The following is a 6,357-nucleotide window of genomic DNA, read 5'->3' on the forward strand; positions in this document are numbered from 1 at the left end:
ACTCTTACTCATTTTCTCTACTGTGTTAAAAGCTGGGCTATCTGTGGGAGTGGACTGACCCTCTGTCCTTAATGGTCACATGGGACTGAGTGAGGCTCGGTTTGCTGTTAGAGAAATGAAGGATTTCTCTGCTCTCCTTTAGGGGCTGTGGGTTGATAACATAGACCAAATGAATGGCTGCCAGCCATCCAGTTATGGGGCATGTACCTGTCTAGGCAAAGTGAATGTGGACAGCATGAAAAAGAAGAGAGAATATAAGAAAAGCAACAAACGTGTTCCTCAAGGTCAGTTAATGTTTGTCTTTATTATAACACTAGATTAAATTTGTGGTGATATTTATGAACTCCCAAATTCACTGCTGATATATGCATACACTCGTGCCCAGATCATCAGATAAATAGTGTCTCACTAGTATTTAAAGTTACATTTAAAAAGGTGTATGTGTGTGTGTGTGTGTGTGTGTGTTTTCTATTTTAGCCTAGTACCAAGTTTCCAAGGCTTGTGTTTATTCTGCCGATTTTGAAGAGAAGAAAAAGAAGAGATTTTAAAATGTGAAGTTCATTGCTAAATAAATGGAGTGATTTGGGTTAAATAAAATTGACATTTCTGTACTGTGTTTCTTTAGAGAAATGTTAGCTGTTAATGTGAAAGCTGAAAATTTTTGTGTAACTATTTTTTTATAATGTATGGAAGATGCGGATAAAAGGATGGAGAAGAGGAGAGGGAAGAGGAAGAGGCAACCGAAACTAAGGGTAGAGAAAAAAGCCATATGGCAATGGTCAGTCCTACGGACTGACTCTGGGCAGGAAACTGCTGGCAATTTTAAGTTAGTTTATGTAGCCCCCAATCTTTCTGGTAGATGCTGATATGAATAAAACCCAAACTAAGATATCAAAACTGGAATGCTTGGGGTCATAAACTGGGAAGATGGATTAGACTTTAGAAATTGGATCCAAGAGTTTAAAGACTCCAACTTCTGACCATGTACTTTCTGCATTTCTAAACTTTGCTCTATAAATGTTTTGGGTTCCTCCTCATGTTGGGAACGATGCCCTTGAAGCCCTCCATTATTGATGTTATTAGTATGGTTAGTGTTAAGTATGACTGGGTTCATGGAAAATCCCCAGCCAGCTGCAGAAGACTAATACAAATGTGGTGGTCAAGATGAATAATCATATGATAACATCTGACGTTAAGATACCCAATGTGATGACCTGTAACCTTTCTGAAAAAACCAACATCCTGCTGACCAATAGATATGACAGACCTGTGACCTTTCTCACATCCTGTCAACATCAGACTATTCCCTGACCACACGAATATTGTGTCCTTGGCCTGTGTAAATGTTTCTTACTTCCCCCCTCCCTCTGTTACCCATGTTATGGTATAAATTCAGCCTTGGGGAAAAATAAAATGGTCGCCTTGATCAGACTCTTGTCTTGGCATCCTTCTTCGCGGCTCTTGTCCCCCATTCTCTTCCAGGTACTCAGCGCCCCCTCGTTGACATCCTTAGAAAACATGTCTTCATTCTTGAGAATTTCATATGTGTAAACAGTGAAATGTAATTTTATATTTAGCCCCATTATCCTGCTTTTATCTTATAAGCCTCTCAAGAGGTCCCCTTTCCCAATTCACATCGTTCCTTTTTTAAAAAAAAAAATAACTGAATCCAACCAGTGCAGTCTCTTTGTGCCTGCTGTCAGACTGTCCATTGAAACACAGGAATCCTCTCAGTGGCTACAACCTCAGAGAAGAGCAACCCACCTTCCCCAGTAATATCTTCTATCCCATCCGCGGTATTAATTCTGGCTGGCTGAACCTTCTGTGAGTCTTATGCATTTAACCACAACTGCTGTCAGCCCATGTGTGTGACAGCTTGGCTTCTTTCTTAACTAGAAGTTCTCCACTAAGTAATGACATGGAAGGTCACAATCTATATTTTATTTGGCTCAAGGTAGAGGAAAGAGAAAAAGTCTCAATATATATTAATCAAATTATGCTTAGAATAATGAATGTATATAATCATTTCAGGGGTAGTGTATAGTAGTAACACCATCAAATCCGTCGTCCTTAGTAAGTGATCACAGAAAAAGGTCTGCATAGTTAACAAAGGATCAAAAAATTTTTTTAAAGAATTTGGGTCTTTTATACAAAGTACAGGGTAAAGAAGCCAGCAATTGATGAAGGATGCTGTGTATGTGAGATGCAGTGAAATTTTTTCTTTAAATGAGACTGTGCACAATACTAGACTGTTTTATAAATTAGAGGTTTACTAAAAATTAAGAAAAACACATTCTTACTAGTCCTAGAAATATTTATTACTACTTATCTCTCTTAAGCAACCACTGAAAAATAAATTTAACTTCACAAGTTTGTGCTTAGGTAATTTTGTGACTGCCTTGCATCAAAATTCTATTAACAGAACAATAAAATGATAGAGAATGATAATTTAAAGGAACAACCAGCAAAAATAGTTCATAACTTCCATAATAACAGAGTAAATGTTAATTTAGCATATACTACAATAATGACTCTCTTGTTAGCACATGATAAAAAAGAAGCAAGATGCAAAAAGATAACAGTCATAATTATCATATCGTCGATGAGTGAAAACAGTGTCATCCCTTTGAAATAGTGTGAAATTTAAAATTATTTTCTGACTGAATATTAATTGCTATTAATTTCTGTTGATTTAAAGTAAACCCAATTTATAACCATATTAAATTGCAACATTTTGCTTTAAAATAATGTTAAATGAGCTAGCAAGTGAAAATAAGTTTTGTAAGTGTATTTAAGGAGCAATTAGAAAATAAATTTAGCTCTCAAGCTTTAATGTTTATTGAACATTTATTCCAAGCTTTGAACTAAATTTTTTGAATTTAGCTATGAACTGTGGTTCATAATTCCATTGTATCAGTTTTGTAAAATGATATTTTAATCCTGTATGAAGGGATGACAAACAAGGAAAGATCAAATTACGTTAAGGAACAGAGCCTGGTTAGAGCAGGCTGGAATGTTAGCCCTGTTTCGTTTGTTTTCTTTTTTAGGATTAGACTTTAGTTTCTCATAATATTTCAAGGGCATGGAAGAATGGTGTGGAAGAAAGAGTCTTCCCATAAAACTACACATATATGCTCTCTTCATCCAAAAAGGCCACAATTCCTCCAACAAGGTCACACCTCCTAATCCTTCTCAAGTAGTGTCACTCCATGATGACTAAACATTCGAATATAGGAACCTGCGGAGGCCATTCTTGCTTATATCAGCACAGAGTTCCAGGGAATGTTTTAGAAGAGGGGTTGGCAGGGCTTTAAGAGCTGAAGGGCAGAATCAATGCAGTAAAGTTCTATTTTCTGGGTATGACATGACTGTGACAACTGGGACTATAAAGCAGATATGAGTGACTGCATGAGACTTGCAAATATGCACACATAAGACACAAGCAAGCAGGAGGCAGAGGCTTCAGGAAGAAGAAGGCATCAGCAGGAACTGGGGTGGGTGTGAGAAAAGGCTGTGAGGGGAAGGCATATGATCATAACTCATTGTATCCAAGTAATACACTTCAGAAAGACAACTTAAAAAGGCTAATAAATGAAAAGTAGTCTCCTTCTACAGTGGTATGATTTTATAACTGATGGGTTTTCATTGACACTTGATCAGCCAAAATCCATAACTTTTACTATTTGTGTACCCATTCTATGGACTTTGATAGACGCATGCACCTTCAAGTATAGCATTAAAGAGACCATTTTTTTCTACCTAAAAGTCCTTCTTGGTAATTTACTTAGCCGTCTTCTCCAACCTCTAGCAACAACCTATCTTTTGACAGTCTTTGAGATTTTATTGGTCCAAATTTTCATATATTTTGTATATTTTCAGTTCAGTTTTTTTTATTTGGTAGTGAGTTCCTTCCTGTATTTTCATGGATTTAAAGTCCACTTCTTTTTTAATACCAAATATTCCACTGTCTGGACACATTGCAACCCCTCTACTATTAATCTAGTAAGGAATATCATGGTTCTACATAAATTTTGATGATATGAGTAAAGCAATTAATACTGTCTTTGTGTGGCAAATCTTGTCAGTCTTTTTTTGTGTCAATGTCATGAAATGCTCTAGAGGGTGGCAGAATGTTGTTTCTTCACCATTTTATATTCATAACGGTAATGAGTAAAATCTCCCATTGCTTTACATCCTCATCTGTGATCTGTGTGCAATATCTGCATTTTGGATTTTGGTCATTCTAGCCGTTATGTCCATGTTTTCAACATTTATAATGCAACAGTAGATGAAAAACAGGTGTGCCTTTCTGTGTATGGAGAGATCTAACAAAGACCTGGAAGCTTATAATTGGGAAGATTTTTTTGTTTGTTTTACCTTATACTTTCCAAACTTAACACAAAGATTCTCATTTCCCCATGTGTGTGTGAGTGTGTGTGTGTGTGTGTGTGTGTGTGTGTGTGTGTGTGTGTGTGTGTGTTGCACATACCAAATCCAGGGATATTGGAAGGTATAACACATCAGATGAAATAAAATATTATTAATAAAAATGATCATTGGATTCCAACAGGATATAAGTGAGTAGATGTATAGAATAGATCAATTGAGAGTATGAAGACGTCAGCATAATAAGTGAGAAATAGCTAGCTGAACTAACCAAAAAGAGGATACAAACTACAAAGTTAGAAATGATAAAGGCTTCATTATAGCAGATATAAACAAACTGTCAATAGAGAATACTTTGGAAAAACTGTATTCCAAAAGAGTGGAATATCAAGAAAAAGCTCATACATTCCTAGACACATCTGACCTAGCAAAATTAAATGGAGGTCATGGAAGCAACTTTAGGAGATTTAGAATTAACAAAAAAGTTGAAATAGAAATACAAGTCTTCACAGATAAAATTGCAGACTCAGACAGATTTATTGAAGAATTCTACCTGTCCGTTAGAGAAGAGCTAACCTCAAGGTTTTCAAATTGTTCCTTAAACTATGGAGGGAATGAGCAGCATAGAACTCATCCATGAAGGCAGTATTATTCTGCTACCAAAAAGATAGGGACACGACAAAATTGAAAGCCACAGAAACATAGGTGAAAATTTATCAACCGCATACTTGCAAACCAAATTCAACAACACATTAAACACTAATATACTTCATTACACACCAAGTCTAATCCATCTTTTAAATATTTCCTAAGTGTGTCTACTTCTCTCCACTTTCTACATCCTCGTCTCTGTCTCTGTCTTGCCTCATATGTACCCTACAGAAGTATCTCCTCTTTCATTTGGTCTCACCAAACTTTTTTTTGAAAGGAGCTCCAGCAAAGGTTTATTAAAGGAAAACTTTGTTTACTTCTCACCAGTCTGTTCGGGCATGCTTCTAATAATATCAGAGTCACCTGGGTCAATGATAGCCAGGATGCATACTCTGTAGTATTTTCCACACGCTGTGCCCAATTCAATGCTATTGCCACTGTAGCAATGGACTCCAGTTTTTGCCAACATGGCAGAGTATTCTATTTCAGATTTCCTCAAAGCTGGGCAGTTGTTGGTGAGGATAACCAACTTCGCTTTGCCTTGTCGGATCGTTTTCAGAATCTGTTTGTGCCCCAGCACGTACTTTCCACTTTTCATAACAAGTTGGAGCCTAGAGCTGATCGACTCCAGAGACTCTTTGTCTTCTTTGCAGCCACCATCCTCTTGCCTTAGGTGCAGGACAACCCCCAACCAAGATGGACGGGGAGTGAGAAAGGAAGGCTACAACCAAACTTCAAACAGGAAAAGAGTTGGCAAAAGCCAAGCAGGCAAACAATCAATAAAAAAAAAACAAAAAAAACAAAACAAAACCAACCAACGAAAACCAAGGGATTCATCATTACCATTTAACGCCCATACAAAATTTTAAAATATAATGAGAAAAATCCTGATCGACGGAGGCATGGCACATGCCTTATCATGCCACCTTCTGGGATAGGAACTTTTTGCACTGCCCTCTAAACTTATTCATCCATTTGCTTTGCTATTTACATGACCTCTAATGTCCAAATATAGTAGTGTGGTGTAGCATAGTATAGTGTAGTGACTACTTTACATACCAAATCCAAAAACACATATCAGCTTATAATGGAGAGTATGGGTTATAGTTTTTCAAGTTGTTGGTCAGTTGGGTTCCATAGACCTCTAAACATGATCCCACCTCTGTTCTTGATTACCATCCAGAACTTAAATGTAAAATTCTACTGCTGCAGACAAACATACTTGAGTCATAAAACATGAAGAGTTCAAACCGGTTCCAGTCTTGAATCTTCATTCCTACTGATTCATTTTCAGAGTGCTGGAAGGTTCTATCTATTCTC

The 6,357-nt window shown here is 36.9% G+C and overlaps 1 pseudogene; it reads right to left on the bottom strand.

The window, feature by feature from the left end:
- Positions 1 to 5,350: 5,350 nt before the first annotated feature.
- On the bottom strand, positions 5,351 to 5,826 carry Rpl30-ps2 (ribosomal protein L30, pseudogene 2; annotated as a pseudogene).
- Between the last annotated feature and the right edge of the window lie 531 nt (positions 5,827 to 6,357).

The sequence above is a fragment of the Rattus norvegicus genome, chromosome 1 (assembly GCF_036323735.1).
Source record: "Rattus norvegicus strain BN/NHsdMcwi chromosome 1, GRCr8, whole genome shotgun sequence".
In the NCBI taxonomy this organism is placed as follows: Eukaryota; Metazoa; Chordata; class Mammalia; order Rodentia; family Muridae; genus Rattus; species Rattus norvegicus.